The sequence below is a fragment of the Camelus dromedarius genome, chromosome 3 (genome assembly GCF_036321535.1).
Source record: "Camelus dromedarius isolate mCamDro1 chromosome 3, mCamDro1.pat, whole genome shotgun sequence".
In the NCBI taxonomy this organism is placed as follows: Eukaryota; Metazoa; Chordata; class Mammalia; order Artiodactyla; family Camelidae; genus Camelus; species Camelus dromedarius.
Genome location: NC_087438.1, coordinates 52,186,906 through 52,206,802, shown reverse-complemented (window position 1 = coordinate 52,206,802; position 19,897 = coordinate 52,186,906). Strand labels below are relative to the sequence as shown.

Sequence of the window (19,897 nt, the reverse complement as noted above, 5' to 3'; positions counted from 1 at the left end):
TTGTTCCTGCACTATTCTCAGTGCTTTCTTCACGTTTCCTCACTTAATTGTCTCAGTAATTCAGAGTGAGGGGCTGTTATTTCATCCCCACTTTACAGAGGAGAAAATCGAGGTTAGAGACGTTATGTAACTTGAGTTAACGCTGCCAGTCTGGCTCCAGCGCACTTACCTGTCAGAATGGAGCTTCCAAAGAGGATAATGAGAATGACAGTAATAATATGATTCATCCTTTGAGGAACCCTTCTGTGTACCTTGTTACATTTATTCCTCATAAGAAAAAATAGGGATGACTAGAAATTGGATTAGAAAACTGAGGTTCCCAGACGGGAGATGGCTTGCCCAGGGTTACTGAATCCGTATGTGGCTGAATTGGTGCAAGAACTTTTTCCGCTCAAGTCTTGTGAGTGTTTATAGAGTAAAAGACAGAACAGTACAGGAATCCTTTTAGTAAGTGGATGGTGTTAAATTTTTTAAATATGGATTAGACTCAGGGGGGTTAATTGCATTGTTTAAGATCACTTGTCATGTCAGTGGCCAACTGTAATTAGAAAGGGCAGCTCAGCCCCAGAGCCACACAGCTTCAAAGCAATCCAGGTGAAGAGCTGGGGAAGTACCAGTGCATCTGTCTTCTGGTCCATTTGGAGCCAAGGTGCCTCCTCATGCCTTTTTCCAGGATTCTGAAGCCACAAGGGAGGAATGTAACTGGCACAGGGACCCTCACTTGTTGTTAGTCCAAATCGCCTCCTGCTACAGCCAGAAGGGAGATGATAAGGATTTGCTTTGGCATGTGTGGTGAGGATGATACGGAAGACCTGGGCCGCCTTCTTCCAATGCTAATCACGCTCTCTGCAAATTGAAGGCTCAGCGCAATTTTAGAGAAAGCAAGAGAGACAAGAAACCAAATAAGGTTGGACCAAAAGCCTCTTGGAATTATGTGGTGTTTTGCCCTGTAGCTGGGGATCCAGTTACAGATGCCTGTGATTATGGCCTTTGCAAACAGTTGTCAGGGAAATTCATAAGATTTCCAAAGGCTGCAGAAGAGCAGATGTGGAGTTCAGTTTCAAGCACAGTTACTCATAATGGCTTTCATGTGGACGTAGAGTATTCAGGATTCAGATCTGAGTCCCTCTGTCCAGGAGGTGGGGGATGCTGAGATTGGAGGTTTCACGATTTTCTGGTGGTCTTTTCCTGTTGTATCATTCATTCTTGGCCCCCAGGCCCTTACAAGTGGTGAAGTCCTTCCAGGACAGTTCGTGCACAGTGCCTGACATTGTCGTCCTATTTAGTAAGAAGACTCGAATTGGTTTCTTTGTCAACAAGCATCAACCATGCCAGCAGGTGGACTGTGGAGAAAGTGAGTCTCTGGCCAACTTTAATTGGCTGGGCAACAGCCATTTTGACATTGTTAGCAAAGTTCACAGCATTCAGGCTTGCCTTGTTTAATACCTGTTTGTCACAGTTTATATGGTAAGAACTTTAATGACTGTACGAAATACTTTCATTTTGTTACTAGTAATGAAGGACAAGATTGAAAGGATAGGTGTAATTATAATAATCTAACAGTTCTTTTCAAGCCATAGCTACTAGGTTTCTCCCCACCTTCAATAAAAAAAGTGAGCTTACTGAGTTTAAAAATCTAGTTAAGTGTTTATTAGGCAAAAACAATGAAAAAGGATATTCCAAATCTAAGTATATATAAAAAGGATATTCTGGTTCTTGTTATATTGGAATGCCCTTTTCTAGAGCTTTTCGAATAACATTTACTGGAAAACACAGCTTATATTAATAAGCAGAGAACCCTAAGGTAAGGGTGCAACAGGACTTTGGGGTCAGCTTTATTTTCCGTATAAAATCTGGAAGTTTCTGCTGTTGTTTTATTAAATGTATGTACCTGCTCTGTGGGGGAGAGGACCCGGAGAGGGTGTGGGTGGGGCTTGCGTGGATGGGGTCACTTGTGGGACACTTACACATGCTGAGTGGGGGTCCTCTTTGCAGGCTCAGCTGCCGAGCATGTTACTGTTTGGTGGTGACTGAGAGCCTGGGGCCTGCCGGTTCTGTGCTGGCTCCGATTGTGGGGTTCACTTACTGCCGGAACTGCATTCAGACACTGCTTCTGTACCACGCCCGGTGCCTCTGCAAAACCAGGCGGAGGCGCACTCCTCTGCAGATGAGGTGGCGTGGAGCTCAAGTGGGACGATGTGAAGTGACAACCCCCAGTCCTCGCCTACTGCGTCATCATCGTGGAAGCCTCTCACTCAATCCTCACAGCTGCCCAGAGAGGTAGCACCATGGTGAGCCCGTGTTAGAGATGAGGCAATAAGCTCTTGGAGGTCTGAGTAACTTGCCCCTGGGAGAGCAGACTAACGTGGACAGTTTTTGACCACCCGTGGTGGTGATGTCCCCAAACTGCAAATGGTGAAGCTGGTACTTAAACCTAAGAATTAGACCTCTGGAGTCGACACCATTCCTCCTCCCCAAGTCCTTTAGAGAGGCCCAAGCACTGTATAAAACTGGCCTTGTCATCCCTTCCACATTAAGCTCTGACAGTGCATGGCCTTTGAGACCACTGGGAGGGAGTGTGAGAAGGGTTTGTGCTACCTGTGAGCTGTGTGACCTCAGGCCCCCCTGTAACATGGAGTTCAGAGCCTGTCTCATCTAACTGTTGTCCGTGTTCCATGGAGATAAATGCAGGGTCTCAGTCCACACACGATGAGGGGGAGGAAGAGGAGGACTGTTGTTACTGCTGCGGTTTTCAGTGCCCTTGAGGTTTTAGCTGTGGAGGGTTCTGTCTCCATGGATGCATGGCTGGGATGTTTCCGTGCTGAACATCCACTCTTGTCCCTCCCATGCTGCACACACCCACAGTAGCTTCCTGGGGGCTGGTTTCCCGGGATGACAGCTTTTGAACCTCTCTCATCATCTGTTTCCTATTCATTTCACATACCCGAGTTCAAACTTTCAAGATCCTTATACCTCATCAAACAGTGGAGACAGCTGGGCCTCTGGTTCATGTGACCCTCACACCTTCCTAAGGCCAGTGGTACTTACAGTCTCTGTCCAGAGCTAATCTTTTAATTCAACCTTTAAAGATTTATGGAGCATTTTTGTCCCAAACAGAACCAAATGCTTTGTGTCCCTCTGCATCACTTGGGATCCTGGGAGTGGGCCAGGATCATCTTGCCTCATTTCCTAGAAACAGGTAGCGACAGGCCAACAGAAGGACCTAAAAGCTGATGTCACACTGCTTCCTTCATTTTCATTGTCAGTGAGAGGTGCTTTCCAGCACATGTTATTGCTCTTTTCCTTAACCTTTCTTGAGAAATTTTTCATCCTGATTGTCTTTTCTTCCTTATTTACTTATGGGAAATTGAAGGACTATAGGAGACTCTGTTCCAGCTTTTTCACTGTTAATCTGAATTTTCTGAAAATCCTAAATGGTTAGCTCCTCCCCTCCCCAACTGAAATCTTCCTGAGTTTACAATTCTGTCTCCTTTCACGAGGTCCTACTGATCAGCCTCTTGCCAAGAGCTCAGAACCCTCATATACGCCAGATAGTTTCAATGTAAACTAAGACTGAAGGTCCCTTATTTACTATCTGGAAGAAAACTGTCACTCCTTTCAAAAAACAAGAAACGAAGCCATTGATACTAACTTAACCAATGACAATTTGAATGAAACAGGGACAAATTCAGTTCCCTTATTTTTAATTGCAGGGCTCCTATTTGTGCCGAGTGGCCCAGGGTTAAAGAAGGAGCCAGTCTGAGCGAGCTGGATGAGGATAAACAAAAAAGTTGAAAACCTGTATTTATTTATTTATTTGCCTGCTCATTTAGCTGTACTGCTAATCAAATCAGTTCCTGTACCATCACATTCCTCAGACTTCGTCCTTCTGATTCTTGTGGATGAGGAAGCTCCAGTGACTTGCGTGGTTTCTTCTTCAGCTGAAGAACCCTGTTAAATCCTCGGGTAGATGTACTGAGCTGGACTATAAATGCAAGTGTCAAATGAGATTGCAGGAGCGGTATTTCAAGAGTCCTACAAGTCAGTCAGCCCCCTCAGTCAGCAAGTGTAAATTACACACCACCACGGGCACTTCGTCAGATGCGTCTTTCTGCTTGGCTCGGTCCTGAAATCTGCAGATGTTCTGACCACGGCTCCAGAGGTGAATGCTTTGACCCACAGTGCAGGGAGATGGCCAGACTGTAACAAATGGCATGATCACTGAACTTGGAGCCCTTCGTAGGCCATGTGAGGGCCTTTTTGCTTTGTTTGAGGGCAGTTTTCATCTCCCTCTCTCTCTCTTTTTTTAAGCAGAGTCAGATTCAAAAAGGTAGAGGAAATAAACTACACTTTTGGACTGAGATTTGAGTTAACCTTCAGTATTATACCTGGTGTACCTTCTCAGAAGGGTCACTTGAAACCCAGCTATTTATGGAAAAGCATAATCTCCCTGCTCCTGAATTGTAGCTTCTGGGCAGCAGGGAGCTGGACTTGGCGCCCCTGAGCCCCACATGCTCACGCACATTGTTGATGGATCTTGTGGTAGTTTCCTTGTTCCAAGACATGCATGTGGCTAAGAGCACGCATAGTGCTGGGAGCCGAGGGTGTGGGCCCGAGTGGAGTCGTGTCGGAAGCCTTGTACTGATTCCTGGGAGACACTGCCCAGAGAAAACTGGCAGTAAAGTGAAGCCATTCATCTCACCCATTGATCTGTTACTAGACTAAGTGCCTGTCCCCAGGTGGAGGAAGAAGCCCCTGAAATATGTATGACTCAGGCCATTCTCCGGTAGGGGTAAATGTGACTACTTGAAACGGAATTGCCAAAACCTCCACACAAGGAACCTTCCCTCTGGCACGAAAAGGAAATTATCAACTACAGCCTGATTGTAGGTGCTCAGTTCCAAAGATCTCTGAATGCCCCCTGCCAGAGAGCCTGAACTCAGCCTCATGTGGACTCTTGAGTTGGCAAAACATGGTCTCACTCCTCTTTCTCTCTGTCCCTTAGGTCATAGTTTTTTCTGCTTTCTCACTGCTTTTGAAAAATCCAGTAATAATCCTTTTATTCTTCCTGTGATTGACATCTCGTTTTTGTCACAAAGATAACATGCTGGCATTTCCTGTCTTTACGTTGATCTTCTCAAAAGGTGAAGTGCAGACGGCCATGCCAGAAACGGGAACATAATTGACGTCTTTGTGATGCTGTCCGAGTTCTTGAGAAGCTATTAGAAATGGATAATCTTGGTGTTTGCCAGCTGAGGTCAAGCCAACATCTGTACTTGTCTTTCTTTCCCGGGGGCATGACAAGAAAAGACAGAGAGAAGAGTTCAAGGAATTAGAAACAGAGCTTTCATTAGGATAACATCTGAGGTCAGGTAAACATCTCTTTTGAGTTTCATTGAAAAATTCCAGGAGGCCAAGGCGAAATTCTCCAGAAGACCTGTTTCAAGGAGTGTAGCTCAGTGGAAAGTTCACCTTAAAAAAATGTAGAAAACCTGAGTATGATATTGCTCAAGGGACTCTTAGGAAAACAGAAAAGGAAAAGGACATCCAAAACCAAAATTTCTTCTCATTTGGAAAGTGTGGAGAGCCTGGGGATGACTTCCCCCAGTGGCTAGGAAATACATCTTCGTTGCAGATTAGTCGCCTCCTTTCTAGAAGCTGTGGAGTCGTATCTTTAATTTGTGAATCTGGGTTGTGAATGCAGACAGCCATGGTGCATGCAGACTCATCTGGGAAGAGAGAACAGTGTGACTTAGTACGCCGGGCACATTTCCTGTGTCTGTGGTTAAGCATAGAGCAGAGTTCTTGTCCACTTTTGTGTTGTTCCATTTGTTAGTTTCAGAGTTCAGATGACATCTTCAGCAAGAGTTTAGCTCTCATTTAACTTTTTTAAAAAAGTTGAGAGAAATAGTCCCCTTTGACTCTGAAGGAAATTAAACCACAAGTCAGCCTACAAATGGAGATTGTGGAATATCTGTCCTGGAGATCTTCAAAAGTAGAACGTGAAACTTAGGTCACTTCAGTAAGTTTGTTTGGAGGCTAACCAAGATGACATCTTGCAGTGTTCCAAGTTTAAGAAACAACTCATATTAATAGTCATATATCCTTAGAGCATAAGGAAAATGAGCACTTTGTTACATTATCTTTTGACGTCTTAAACATGTGTTGACTTCTCCATGCCCTGAAATGACTGTGCCCTTCATTTGCATTGGATGCTAATGTTGCTTGTGGAAATTTGGGAGTGAGTAGGAGGGAGGAAGTAAGGAGTTGTTCTTTTAGAAATGACATTCGATCTTTTCAGGGGATGGTGCTGAGGGGACACTTGGCTTTGACAGAGCTGACTTGACTGAGCGTGTTAACAAACTCCCTGAAGAACAGTACTTACCTTGAGGGCACTTCCTGTGAAGAACTGTTGCATTACTGAATGGCCAAGCTGGCTGCTTTAAATGGTCTATAAAATGCGAAGAGGTTGGTTGGTTCAATGTCATTGGAAGCTATTAACTTTAAAAAGTTAAGAAGATTGTCTGAAACAGGATTTTAAAGTCATCTGGCTTCAGTGTGAGTCTAGAATGACAAAAATTAAAAAGTCAAAGGAAAGATTCTTTGTGGAATGCCAGACCACAGTGAGCATAGTTCTTGGTGACTTGTTTGAATTCCTAGTGTCCCCGGGGCCGTCTCCTTCTGCAGACTGTGTCCAGCTCTCACCTACTACATAGTGTCAAACCAGCTTCCCTTCTCGCTGCTGACCTTAAAGAGACACTGTCCATGGGCTTGTGAGCATCTGTAAGAATTTGCTTTTAGAAATGAGGGAAAGTGTAAGCTGTTAAATGTGCTCAGCAGACAGGAAAACCAAAGGTAAAATTGGGAGGCGTGTGTGTGTGTGTACCAGTAGCTTATGAAAACCCTTCTTCCATTATTTTTAGTAAAGATTTATCTTGAGAATTTCAGTTAGGTTAATGTCCTCTGTGACTCTGTTTCTTGAAATTGTCCAGTTAATACAATATGGATTTAAGACAGTCCCAGGGACCTAGAAACTAAAAAGTATTATCTTCTCTTTGTTTTTCTTCCCTTTGTCTTTTTTGTTTGTTTGTTTTATTGTCCTGGGCAGGCAGAAATAAAAGAGTGAACTCTAAGCTATAACATTTGGTTTTAGTGCTGTTTTCTTTCCTTGTTCCATTTTAAAAAGGACACATTCATTAAAGTAAGACTCTTATGTTTTTAGTTCCTTCTCTCTTTTAAGTTTCCTTTTATTTGAAGTTAGTTCTGCCATGTGGTGGTTTTCAAGATGTTTGTTTATTTACAGTGAAACCCTTTCTTTCCAATGAAATCTTGTGTTTAATATACGAAACAGATAAACTGCAGCTGTTTTGGGGGTTGCCCCTCTGCCCCCTCCAGCCTCATAGTTCCTGAGGCTCATCTGAGAGCCTGGGACCCCAGCAACCTGGGTTTTAATTCCCTGGCATGACCACAGGATTAGGAGGGACTGCCCAGTTTGCTTCCAAGACTTTTTGTCACTTCACTTCTCTGGACTTGAGTCTACTCTTTGAAAAAAATGATGGCTTTGTATCAGATCATCTCTGAGGTCCTTCCCGCCCTAACAGTCAGCAGTTCTGGGCCCTCCACAGAGAGCTTTGGGGTGGTGAAGTGTTTGTGCCTGAGGAATACTCATGGGGAGAGCGGAGGCCTGGCTAGGGGAGGACTCGCCCTTTTCTAGCGTGCCGATGAAAGCTCAGGAGCCAACACGGACGCATCTGCGGAATTACCTCTGAGCAAAATGTTTTCTGGAGATTTCAATGCAGCATCCTCCAATGCAGGCAGGTCTTATGGAGAAAGGGATTTAACAGCAACAGTTGTGGGTTGTTGTTTACTATTGATTGTGGTCACATTTGCTGGTAAGTGGTTAGCTATTAATAAATAAAATAGAATTTCCTCAGTAGAGAAAATCATGTTCTATCATTTTATGTGTGTGTGTGTTGGGAAATGCATCTGAGGGATAGTTCAAGAATCTGCAGCCAGTTAACACATTTAGTTAAAGAATGGGGATGGTGAGGCCAAGGTCAGGGTTCAGTCGTTCTGTGGGCCAGTTAACTGGGTGGGGCTCTGTGGCCAGACTGTACTTTTAACCCTGACCAACTGCTTCTCACATGTGTGCCATGGGTCACAGGCAGGGTTAGACAGTCTGGAAGAATATTCCAGCTCAGCTTTTCCTCCTGGGACCTAGCAGGGCCTTTAGTCCTGGTAGCCAGGGGCTTGGCATCTCATCTAGGTGGATGGGGGGCACCCTGTCTACACCTCTAACAGCTGTGAGGGAAACCTGGAATACTCCTGTGAGCCAGGGTCAAGTGCCTGCTGCTTGGGGGTGTCCAGTCTGAAGACAGAGCTTCCAAGGCTGAATTGGGCTGGAGATCATTGAAATTAAGCCAGATAGTTCTTGATAGGCATGAACCCTCCTCCTCTTTGGGATTGGGAGAAAGGCTGGCGTTAGAAGAGGAATCGGCTTCAGTTTTAACTTAAGAAAGCTCATTGTTCTCTGTAGTTCTTATTTCGTCATTGAAACACCATTTTGTAGTTAAAATTTGAAACACTCCATTTTCACGTGGAAAAGGATAGCGTACAGGAATCTTAAGAAAGTTGTTTGGAAAAAAATATTCCAGTGCGCACAGTTCCCCCAGAGAATGGTTCTGTAGGAATAAATTTTTAGTACTAATTAAACACGGAACATTTTCTCTTGTTTCTTAGCCTAAATGCAGTAACGTATGAGGCCTCAGTATGACTTAATGTTTGCCCTGGGAAGCAACTTAATTTGTTTTCTATGAAAGATAGGAAAGACAAATCACCTGAACTAAAGTATTTTTAACACTTTTTTGAGAAAAGTGTTCGTTTTCATTATGAACATTACAGAATTATAAAACTTACGGGCCTGTTCATCTCTGCACCAACCAACCCCCACAGTGATCACTGTGCTGTTGAGCCAGTTGTGAAAATGGGTATAAAGACTTCTGTTGATTTTTAGCCCCAGAATTAATTTGCTCCAGGTCAGTGGCTTCCAAAGTGTTTAACAGTGAGTGCTTTCAGCAAACGACATTTTAAGTGGAACTTTAATATAGAAAAAAAAAGATAAAAGCAGAGACCCTGTAGTTGCAGCTGGGAAGACACTCTGCCCCCTTCCTCCCCTGCCCCACCAGCGACGCCCCCGCTGCGCTGAGACACCCTCTGAGCAGCACTTACAGCGGGCGCTTAACCCAGCGACTTCCGCCGTACAGGGTGCTGGTGTTGGGCCTTCCTTCGCCTCCTTGACTCACTCTTCTGAATGGCACACCCCCGGTGATGTCTGTTTCCCCATCCCTGACTCTGGGTGGCTATTTTTAGTTCAGCTACAGTTAGTCACCAGCTTAAAAGCAAACCACCTAAGCCAACCAGTGATTTTTTTTCTCTCCTGAAATTGGACCTTTACATTTAACTCATCTTTTGAGTTTAGCTCAAATGCCACATTTGTCACTGCTTTTCAGTCTGTGCCAGGAATCTTCTCTCCTTGTGGATTGATGTTTGAATCTGTAACTGCAGTGCTTGTGCTGGGGTAGAGGCTCATGCCCACTGTCCTTGTGGGAAGGAGCTTTTTCCTTCTAGACGCCATTCTAGTGTCTGTTTTCTGCCTGTTTTCTTTCCACCGCTGGATAATAAAATGTTATACAGCATTATTTTACCCTGTAGATAATCCTGGAGTATCTCTTAATCTTTGATCAGACTCGAGTAACTCAGAGTCCTACACAGGAAAAACAGCCTCTTGTAAAGGTATGATTCTTGAATCTGTGCTGTAGCAAAATGCTGTGAGTAAGATGGCGCTAAGAATGGTTGGTCTTTGTCTTAAAAGGTGTTCATATATTCAGTATGCATTTTTCGAGCACCTGCTCTCTAGAGTAATATGGCTGAGCCTTGAAGAGATCACCTAGCTCCTTTGGTACACATCCCTAGGAGGTAGATGCTGTTATGTTTTTAAACTATACAGTAGCCAGCTTTGCCTTTCCTCTGGGGTGGTCTCATGCTTAACTGTGGCTTCAATCACCTCCTATCTGCTGATAATTTCTTAAACTCTGTTGTCTGCTCTAAACTCCTTTCTTCAGTTCCTGACCTTTTGCCTGCTGGAATCCCCTCTCCCCGGTTGCCCAACCAGTTATAGTCGGTCCTCTGTATCCACGGGTTTTGCATCTGCAGAGTCAACCAGACTTGGACTAAAACCTGCCAATGCAGAGGGCCACCTGTACTTCAAACTTAAAAAGCCTCAGTGAGCAAATGGAGGCTACCATCAACTGATCTCCTTTCCCCTCCCTGAGTTTCTTACCTTGGTCAAGACATTATCATCTGCCTACACACGTATTCATCTACTGATGCTGAGAACTCACTCTGTCTCAGGTAAGACAGAGATCTCACCTTACTGAGAGCTTGAGACAGAAGTCTCACCTAAGACAGAGTTAGGGGTCTCTACAGCACAAACCCAAACATTAAAGGCCTTGCCTGAATGGAGCTTACATTCTAGAGAACAGATAACTAACTTAAAAAAAAAAATCTGTGTCTGTACCTGTATATCTAGACACGTTTGTATCTACCCATTCCTCCTTCTGTGTGGATGGCTGTCTGTTAGTGGTGAGAGCTATGGAGAGAAGTAAAGCAGGGGAAGGATGGCAGGTGGTGCTGGAGACCGAGAGGATGTGTGTTGTGCTCTTCCACTAGGGTGGTCAGGGAGCGAGGTGACATTTGAACAGAGACCTGAATGAAGTGAGGGGATAAACCATATCAATACGTATGATCTGGAGAAGGGCCCGCCTCGCCCTCTGCCTCATCCTTCCTAGTCAAGGACTGAGTCATGGCCATTATTGTCACATTGCCCAAACCACAATTTGTAAATGTTAGCCAGCAGATGGATGGATGCACTTGGACCAGGGAGTCAGACAAGCAAACAATTATTACCCAGTGTGCTGGGTATGACAGAGCCATGCCCAGAGGTCTGCATGGGCTCAGAGAAGGGAGGGCTCGGAAGAGGGCAAAGGCAAGAGTAAGCGTGGAGATGGCTTCGTGGAAGATGGCAGTTGAGTGGGGTCTTGAACAGAGTTCCATGTATGGACTTGGGAAGGTTCTAGAGGCAGACAGAAATGGGTAGATGTCCTGGGGCCTGAACACTGAGGTTTGGAGGGCACAGCATCAGATTTGGGGTCAAAGCAGGCCACCAGGGAGGGGAGCACAGCACTGTGACTGGTGGGGGAGTGGTCAGGTGAGCTGGAAAGGTGTGTTCTAAGAGGATAAATTCATTAATCTGACCTTGAATGCTGTCCTTGGGAAAGGAAAAATGGGAAAAAGAATCTTAGGTTTTCCCCTTCCCTCCCCTTCCCAGTTGCGCCTCTGAGAGTGTTCCTTCCCCACACACCCCTTATCCTGTGCCCTTTTCTGGCTTTAAAGGCAACTTCAGCAAGGTTCCAATTCTCAGAGCTGTTGCAGAAGCCTCTGCCCTCTTGGCCAGAAGGTCAGTCATGTCTGTGTTTTGAGAAAGGACTCTGCCGTGTTATGTCACCGGACAGGCGCCTGGCTGTGATGCCTGAAAGCCTGAGGGAGGGAGGGAGGGGCAGGAGGATGGGGCTGTGTTGAGGGAGGGCAGCAGGACGGGCTGTGGCTCTCCTGGATGAGGGCGTGTGGGCGCTGGGCTCACCCCGGGTCTGAGCACTTGTTAGGAGTGGGATGAACGTGCCCTGGGGACACTCCAGGAAAGCTCTGGCATCTTCCACACAGCGCTGGCGTTACTCTGGTTTTGGTGTACTTGCCTGCATTTTCTCTAATCTGTCACGGCAGGTTTCCACTGCAACCCCCCCCACCCCGCTTTGTTTTCTTGGGAAGACTATAAATACAGTGATTCAGTGCTAAGATTTCTTTTACGTATAATGGTTTTATTCTTTAACCCTAAGACACTGTGTTTCTTTGTGGTGTGCATACTCCTGTGCTCAGGTAAGCAGAGTTGTTGGAGGAGAAGTCAGGAGTTCAGTGCCCACCTCATTCTCTCCCTCCTGGGAGGGCAGCAGCCGTGTTTCCATTTTCCCTGTGGGGCCATGGTTGGAGTGAGCAGGCCTTATTCCAGGACTCCACGCCGAGGCGTACTAGGATCTATTTTTATTGGTAAATTATACGGTACGTTACTGTGTGAGATTTAGTGCTATCATAAGCTTTGTAAGACTATTTTATTAAAGGTTCTTGTACCCTTTGTTTTGTTGTGATACTGATTTTCTACGAATTTCTTGTAATATTTTCCCTGAGAAGTGGTAAAAGCTCAGTCATACGGTTCTCTTGCAAGTAGTGTTTGAAGTGATCTCATTCCTCCGGCCTTCATTCCGAGGATGTCCTCCCTCTTGCCCAGGTGACACCAGCCTCCTGGGCTCTCTGTGGTGTAACTGAGGATCCCCTTTGGCTCTGTGTTGCTAAAATCCTGTTACCTGCTCACTAATGTCAAAGGTTTAGTTAAGCTCAGAGCCTTTGATTACAAAGACTTAAACTTAAGGTTCAAATGCACCTGGGAGAGAAGCAGTGACCCATGTGCCTTGTGGTGTGACCGATGGCTACCAGGCCCTTCCTGCAGCTGGGGTCATGGAGGGTGATGTGAGGGCACCCGGGCAGAGGACTGCTGAGCAGTGCCACGGGAGAAAATACTTCCCTGAGAAGCAGGATGCCTTGTTTTTTTGGCCTCCCCAGGCCCTGGTGGATGCCTCCCCAAGTGCCCAGTAGATCTTGTTTGGATAAAATAATGGACAGATAAGTGCTTTTATGAGTATGTGAGATAATGAAAAGGGTAAACATTTTTAGATGGGGAAGCTGGGCTTCCAAAAACAACTATCCATTTCACCACGAGAGCTGGCCTTGCTTGGAGGCAGAGTCTCCTTTTCCCTGATTTTTTTCTGTGTTTTCAGGAAGTTGCAAATCCTTTGAAGGAAAAGCAGTTCCAAAATGCTGAGTCGGCGTGTCTTGATGGTGTGGCAGCCCTGCCCCTCGGTGAGCTTCACCTGTGTGAAGGCAAGGCCGTGTGAAACAGCGCCCAGGTCACACGGGCTTGTTCCTGGACCCCAAGGGCTTTATCGTTGACGGCCCGGCTGGGAGCAGGCTCTCCACTTGTTGAATATATGTCGTGGCTTGTGTGAGTCCATATGACCCTGTTTGGAAACCCTTTTAATGAGTAGGCTTTTTTACTTTGAGTTTTCATCTTGGCATCTGATTTTCAGAAACGTTGGTCTGTTATTAAAGTGTATGCCCGGATTTGGAACGCAGACTGGTGAGAAATGTCACACAGAAAGGGCTCGCCAGCACTCGCAGTCCGGGTCCCTCGCGGTGCGCCCCGGCTGCGTGCTCACCTGCTCGCTGTGACGACGTGAGTCTGCTGGTCTTGCTGACCTTTACTCGAGCAAGAGGTGGGGGTGTTTGATGAGGCTGACTCACTTCTGGTGCCCGATGATATTCACCACTGTTCCTCTCTTGCAAACTGATCACACCTTCATGTTCAAGTTTAAAAGACAAGCAGGAACATTAAGAATAGTTGTCACCTGGAGGAAGGCTCCTCAGAATGACCTAAAAAGCCCTCGAATTGTGCACAGTCCCACCCCTGTCACCCTCCTCCACGTCCACTTTCTAAGGCTACTCCAGGACAGAAGGAGGTCACAGAACTTGGTCCAGACACTGGTATTTTGAAAAAACACCCACTGGAGGACCCCCCGAGGACAGCGGAATCACCACCCCGTGCTCCTTCCATGTCTGCCGAGTCCCCCTTCGCCTCATTCTGGAATTCTTGCTGTCACCTTTGCTTGATGATTTTCTCCTTCCTGTTAACCCAGTATTTTTCTCTTCTGCATATCCTGCCTTTTCTGACCATCTGTGGGAAATTGTCCTAATGCGATCATTCGTTCGTTTACGCAGTAAACATTCATAAAACGTCTGCCCTGTGCCACGCCTGTGCTAAGTGCAGATGTGAGAGCGGAGTGAGCACAGTTCGTTTCCTTCTCAAGGGGCTTCTGACCTGGTGGATTTATAACTAAATGTGGGCGCAGGGCTCACAGTTACGTGAATGAACTTGGTCCCGGCCATGTGTGTAGAGCAGTAGCGGTGCTTTGATGCACACGCCTGTTGTGTTGCATGGCAGTCTCATTCAGTCTGACTTGTTTCTGGCTCATTGGTTGGCTATTCTGCTGTACCCAGATATTTAAACACTTACCCTTGAACAGCTTTGCGGTGATACGGGGATTTTTGAATCAAGTCATTTTTCTTTCCTTCAGAGTCAGAGGAAGTTTCTGTGATGGACTGCATTTGGCGTGTAGTCTGTGAGGTCTTTGGAAACTTGAACTTCAGTCATTCCCTGTGTGGCTGAGTGGCAGGGCAGGCATTGCAGAGGTTCAGGTTCCCAGCATTTCACATGAGTTAACACAGCCCAGCCTTTGGCAATCTGCCACTCTCTCTACTTGGTAGACAGGTTCGTGAAATGTGACACACTTACATCTTTCCTGGAAAATCTTGTAAGGTTCAGCAGTTCTTCAATGACTGACCTATTTCTGTTAAACTCCTGTTATCAGACCCAAGTGTGAGGTTGTCCTGGACCTGTTGTCAGAATAGTCAATGCATTTCATGACTTTTTTTTTTTTAATAAGCTACCAGCCTAGTCTTTGAGTGACAATTGATGCTTTGGATGCAGAAATGGGACACTGCTCTTTGTGTTGATTCTGCTGCCACCAGCTCCCCTTAAACTGTGAACCAACTTCTCCAAGCAATTGTTGTTGTATCAACACAGCACAGTACAGTGGGATTTGGACAGTTATTCCTTGAGCTGACACGTGTAAGCAGAGCCTTAGAGACCATGTCCACCAGAAATGCAGACTGTGTCTCAGTGAGGTGGTGGGGATGGTGTGTGAGAGTTAGTAGGGCTCTTACCATGTTTTGCTTTCAGCTCAGCAGCTTTGGTACTGACTTCATGCCTCATGGCTTTGGAGCCCATCCTTGCCCCTGTCCTTGTTGGTTGAAAAGCCTCATGTCTTTGTTGTTGCAGTATTGCCTAGCTGGACATACACTGGACTTGGGAATCCGAAGTCCTAGGTTAGAACCCGGATTCTAGCATTTACCGTGTGATTCAACTTAAGTCGTTGAAATTCCTAGTCTGTAAAATGGGGATGATGACTGGCGTCTGCCCCTACTGCGCCACTCCAGCTGCCTTCCCCTCCTGGTGTGGATCAAATGAGAAAATGAATCGGGGAATGTCTGTAACTTACACAGTGCTCCTGCCTCAGGAACCCCCATCCATGCCAAGCAGGGCCATCGCGAGCTGGTGCAGGGTGCAGGGAATGCCCTTCTGTTGGGGGACAGTTGCTGGGACTCCCCCTTCTGCAGCGTCTGCCCAAGCAGCTGCCTCTTAACCCACCCAGAGGCAGTCTAGACCTCGGTGGGATAACTGTTTGTTATGACAGTCTTTCTTCAGCCAAGCTGAAATCTATCCTCATAACTTCCAAGATAATTTACTCTTCTTGGTTCTAGTTTTACAGAGTAACATGAAACAACTCAAATCAGTGCATGTCAAGCTGTAGAAATTTATAACTGAGAGAGGGGTCTTAAACTCGGCTTCCTGTTTTTGGCAATGCGGTTCAGTAAATAAGAGCTGGTGCCCATCACGTGAGTGCTGTGCTCCGGCACTAAAGGCAGCTATTGTTTCTCCTCCTGATCTCCGGAAGTGGAACCGAAGGGCAGGGAACCAAATGGGGATGAAAGGGAAGCAAAAACTTTTTAACTCTTTAATGTGCAGAAATATGGTGGTTTAAATTTTTTTTAGAATACTAGCTAGAAGAAATAGTACCTCAATTTATAGGGTTATGAATAATTTAAATAGCTAAGCAGACTGCTAATCTACAAAAATGAAGACATAAGAATGATAAATAAGAAAGACGGGTATTTCTGACTTTTTAAATAAGCTCCAGTGTGTTTAACAGGCAGTAAGTGAAAAACATATTTGCACGTAGAGAAATGGAAAAATGGTGATATGGCAGCATGATAATGCCTTTGTGAGCACTGCATTTGATGTCTTTCTGGTTGCCACAGCCCAGGAGAGGACCCTGTGGTGTCTTAGAGATTAAAGGCAGAACACACTCTCTGCTTTGAGTTACAGAATTTAAAACAAAAATAAGCAAATAGAAAAGCAACACCGGCATGGGAGTTAGAGCCCTGGTTCCTGTTCTTGACCCTGTTACTGACTAGCAGTGTGACGTAGGGAAGTCAGCCTTTACTCTTCAGAATTGCAGTTTCCCTCAAATTTAAAATGGGGCCAAAATTTTCTGCCCTGCCTGCATCATATAGTTGTTAGGATTAAGTATGATAATTTAGGTGGATTCAAGTTTTCACTTCTTTTAAGCCACGTAACTCACGGAAAGTTTTTTAAACTTCTCTGTGCCTGCTTCATCTTTAAAATGGGTGTAATACTAGGTGGGACCTACTGCAGGGTTTGTGAGAAATAAATGAGTTACTTTCCATCTAGTGCATAGAACAGTGCTTGACAGTTAATGCCTAATACATTGACTATTTTTAATGAACTTTTGAGGGCTCTGTGCTTTGATACATTTTTATTTAGTCTACTATATTTTTTTGAAATAGCATTTAACAAAATAAAAATAACTGTAGCACCCTATTTACCAACCAAACCCAGTAACAAAATTAGCGTGGTTTGTTTTTCTCATCACTTTGATGGTTTCACAAGATATGACTTGGTTATCAGAAAAGATGAATTGTGATACCGAAAACTTGCTCCCAAATGCCTTTCTTCTTTGGAGCGTAGGCCAAATTTATATATTCTGGGAGATGCTTTTTCTCGGCAGTGTGAGTTTGGAAAACTTCAGGTGGGAATCAGGATTGGACCCTCCTTTCTCTGTTGTTGTTAGGATCTCGAGATCCATCTCACCTGTCCAGAGCTTTGGTTGTGTTGTATGTAACAAAAGAGATTTTTTAAGATGTTATCTTATATTTTGAACTGTGCTAATTCAAGTATTTTGGGGACCCATTTAGCTTTTAGAAGTAATGAGATGTTGATCAAGAACTTCATTTATAACAGACCTGTTCATAATAATCCTAGTGGCTTCTTTCAGAAGCTGTTTCCAGATAGAAATGCTGATCATGACTTCTCATGAAGTTCCCCGAAGGGGTAAAATTAAACTGTGGGAAATGTTTGGAATTTAACTAGCAATTAACTTATAAAGAACCATTTAAAAAACCCATAACTCCCCTAAGCTGTTATGACAAATGACCTTATGAATTCAGAATTCTTTTATGTATATATTTTTTTTCTTAACTGAAACCCAGTGAGTATTGTCCAATAGCTTCGAGTTTGTAACTGAACTAAAATGATTTCTTTAGACAGAGGAGCCTTTGAGTGCTGTGCTGGCTTCTCAACCTCAGATCTGGTCTGGATGAACACTGATGCCACTCATGTTAACCTAGTAATCTGGATACAAGTTTTTGCTCATGCGCTATATTACATTATAGTCCTAAATGACATGATTAGGCTAAACATTTTTAAACATGCAGAAAGCATAGGTTCATTTTATCTGCTAGTCCGTTTCTTTTCTAGACTTTTACATTAAGGAATGTCAGGTTTCTATTTGGGAAGGTGATGAATAGACTACCTACAGTGGAAGGGGTGCTTTCAAACAGCCACATGGCAGAGTGAAAAGAGTGTGATTTGGAAACCCTGGATCTGTGTGATACTGAGGAAGGTTCTCTACTTCTTTCAACATCTGCTTCCTCATCTGTTAATGGACATACTGGCTGTCTGGAAAGATTATAATCTGATGCCACACAGTCCTGGGTGCCCAACAAGTGGCAGCTGTGATATTTTATATTAGAAATTTGTTCCATTTATGTTTAATATTTGAAAGCAATGCTGAACAGACATTTTGGTCTGTTCTGTGACTGTATAAATAAACTTATAATCTTCTTAGGTTACTTAAAGACTTTGAGAACACCAAAAGGAATACTTGATTTTGAGATAAATTAACTAATCATTAAAGAAATTCTTCTGGATTCCTCTGTTTACTATGTTAGAGTTTTAATGACCATTTTTCCATTTCTCCAGTCTTTGACATCCTTGTGAATGTAGCTTAAAACAAAAAAAGTTAACAGAGTAACTGAAAAGGATTTAAAGTGCTTCCAGGATAAATGCCTCATTCACAATTTTGTATTTCATCCCGTAATTCGTTTCTGGATTATTTGAGCCTTTTATGTTTGTTCATAAAGTGCCCTCAAGGTCACAGGTTGTATTTTCAAGTTGGTCCCTTTGTGAAGGAAAAGGAAAGGATGTTGTAAGGTGCATGTTCCTGGGCTGCATCTTCCTCACTGACGTCTTTTTTTTTTTTTCCTGGTTCATTGATGGTTTGGACCTCATGTTAGTGTAGCAGTGTTCCCAGGAAGGGGTGGCTACATTCTAACGCAGGCTGAACTGAACTTGTAGGCAGCCCAGGGACCAATGTTTGAAACATCACATATTTTAATGAGACATAAAATTGCATGGTAAGTCTTCCTTATGTGTTTTAAAAAAATAAAAGTAATGTTTTGTCCAATTTGTTTCTCCAGGCAGCCTTTTTCTGAAGTCATTCACTGAGACGTCCTGACATCCCTGCAGATACAATTTAAGGTGAGTAAATGAAGTCAGGTGCCCTTATTGGCAGTGATTCTTTGGAAACCTTTTCCAGATGGGTAGCAACTTACTTCTTGAAGGAGGTGCAGTGTTTTAAACTTTTGGGCCCTGAATGATAAACAGTAGCTTTTTTGTTTTTGTTTTTGCTGAGAAACACCACTTTGATGAGCATACACGAATGTTGTATAGGACCCTGTGAGGTTTCATAAATGGTATTAGGTTGAATGCTGTAATGCCCATGCTTCAGTTCTGACGTGGTTTGTTCTGTCACCATTTGTAAACAGGTTTCAGAGCTCTTTATAATGGGCATGGCTGGCTTTACATTGTCTTTCCTTTTGAGCTTCTCTGTAGACCATTCACCCTTGGTGATCATTTCTCTCTGAAGGGGGAAGTAGAGATGGCCAATTCAGATTACCCAATTCTAGTACTAAGACAGCTCAGGGAGAGGAATTGCCTAAGTAAAAATCGAAAACATTTGACTAATAGGTGACTTATGTTTCACTCTATTGATTTTAATTCATTAAGATCACTTTGGGAAAATACTAGTAACTATAATAGGGGCTGAGTAACCCTCTACAGTATGCATTCAAGAAAACCAAGGTGGTGGAATGTTAGATAATTGTCCCCAAAGACTATGCTCCAGTCCTGTTTCTCAAAAGGGAGAGGCCTGTTCAGCTTGGTCCTGTAGGGCCGCCTTGTTTTGAATGTGAGGATGCAGCTCAGGCCAAGAGAGCCAGTGCGTGGTGTGTATTTGGGACTGACAGACACCTTATCCAGAAGAGTCTGTCATGTGCTGGAGATTCTCAGAGTATTTTCACAGACACCGTCTTATTTGTGGAAAGGTGATCTTTTTAGATTATAGATTCTGGGGAAGGAAAAAATTGCTCTTATGTCATGAATTGAACTATTGATTTCTCAAATATTCTTAAATTGCTCCAGTAACTGCTGCCTGGGTTGATGAGGAAGCTTGACTTGTTTTTTATATTATTTTTTTTAATGGAAACTATAAGCATGTGCGAGTTAGGCAATTATTTGAGGAAAGTTCCTGCTCGTGGGAGAGCCGGGGCTGAGCTGGGAAAGGTGGGTGTCCTGAGAAAGCTACTCGTTGGCACCTTATCAAACTGATAATCCTTAAATATCTGCTTCATAGTTATTCAGTGGGGGCGGGAGAAACTGATTTTCTGCCAGTAAAGACTGTTAATAAAAAAATAC

General features: G+C 44.3%; 1 protein-coding gene across 4 annotated transcripts in view; it reads left to right on the top strand.

Annotated features, from left to right (window-relative positions):
* LHFPL2 (LHFPL tetraspan subfamily member 2) overlaps window positions 1–19,897 on the top strand; it is a 153,289-nt gene that overhangs the window by 52,830 nt on the left and 80,562 nt on the right. For 3 of the 4 annotated variants that reach the window (XM_031447056.2, XM_031447047.2, XM_031447044.2), the window contains one exon: window positions 18,622–18,682. The exons of the other annotated variant lie outside the window; for it this stretch is intronic. The gene's annotated coding sequence lies outside the window, so the exon portion shown is untranslated. The remainder of the gene's footprint in view (window positions 1–18,621; window positions 18,683–19,897) is intronic. 4 annotated transcript variants of the gene reach the window in all.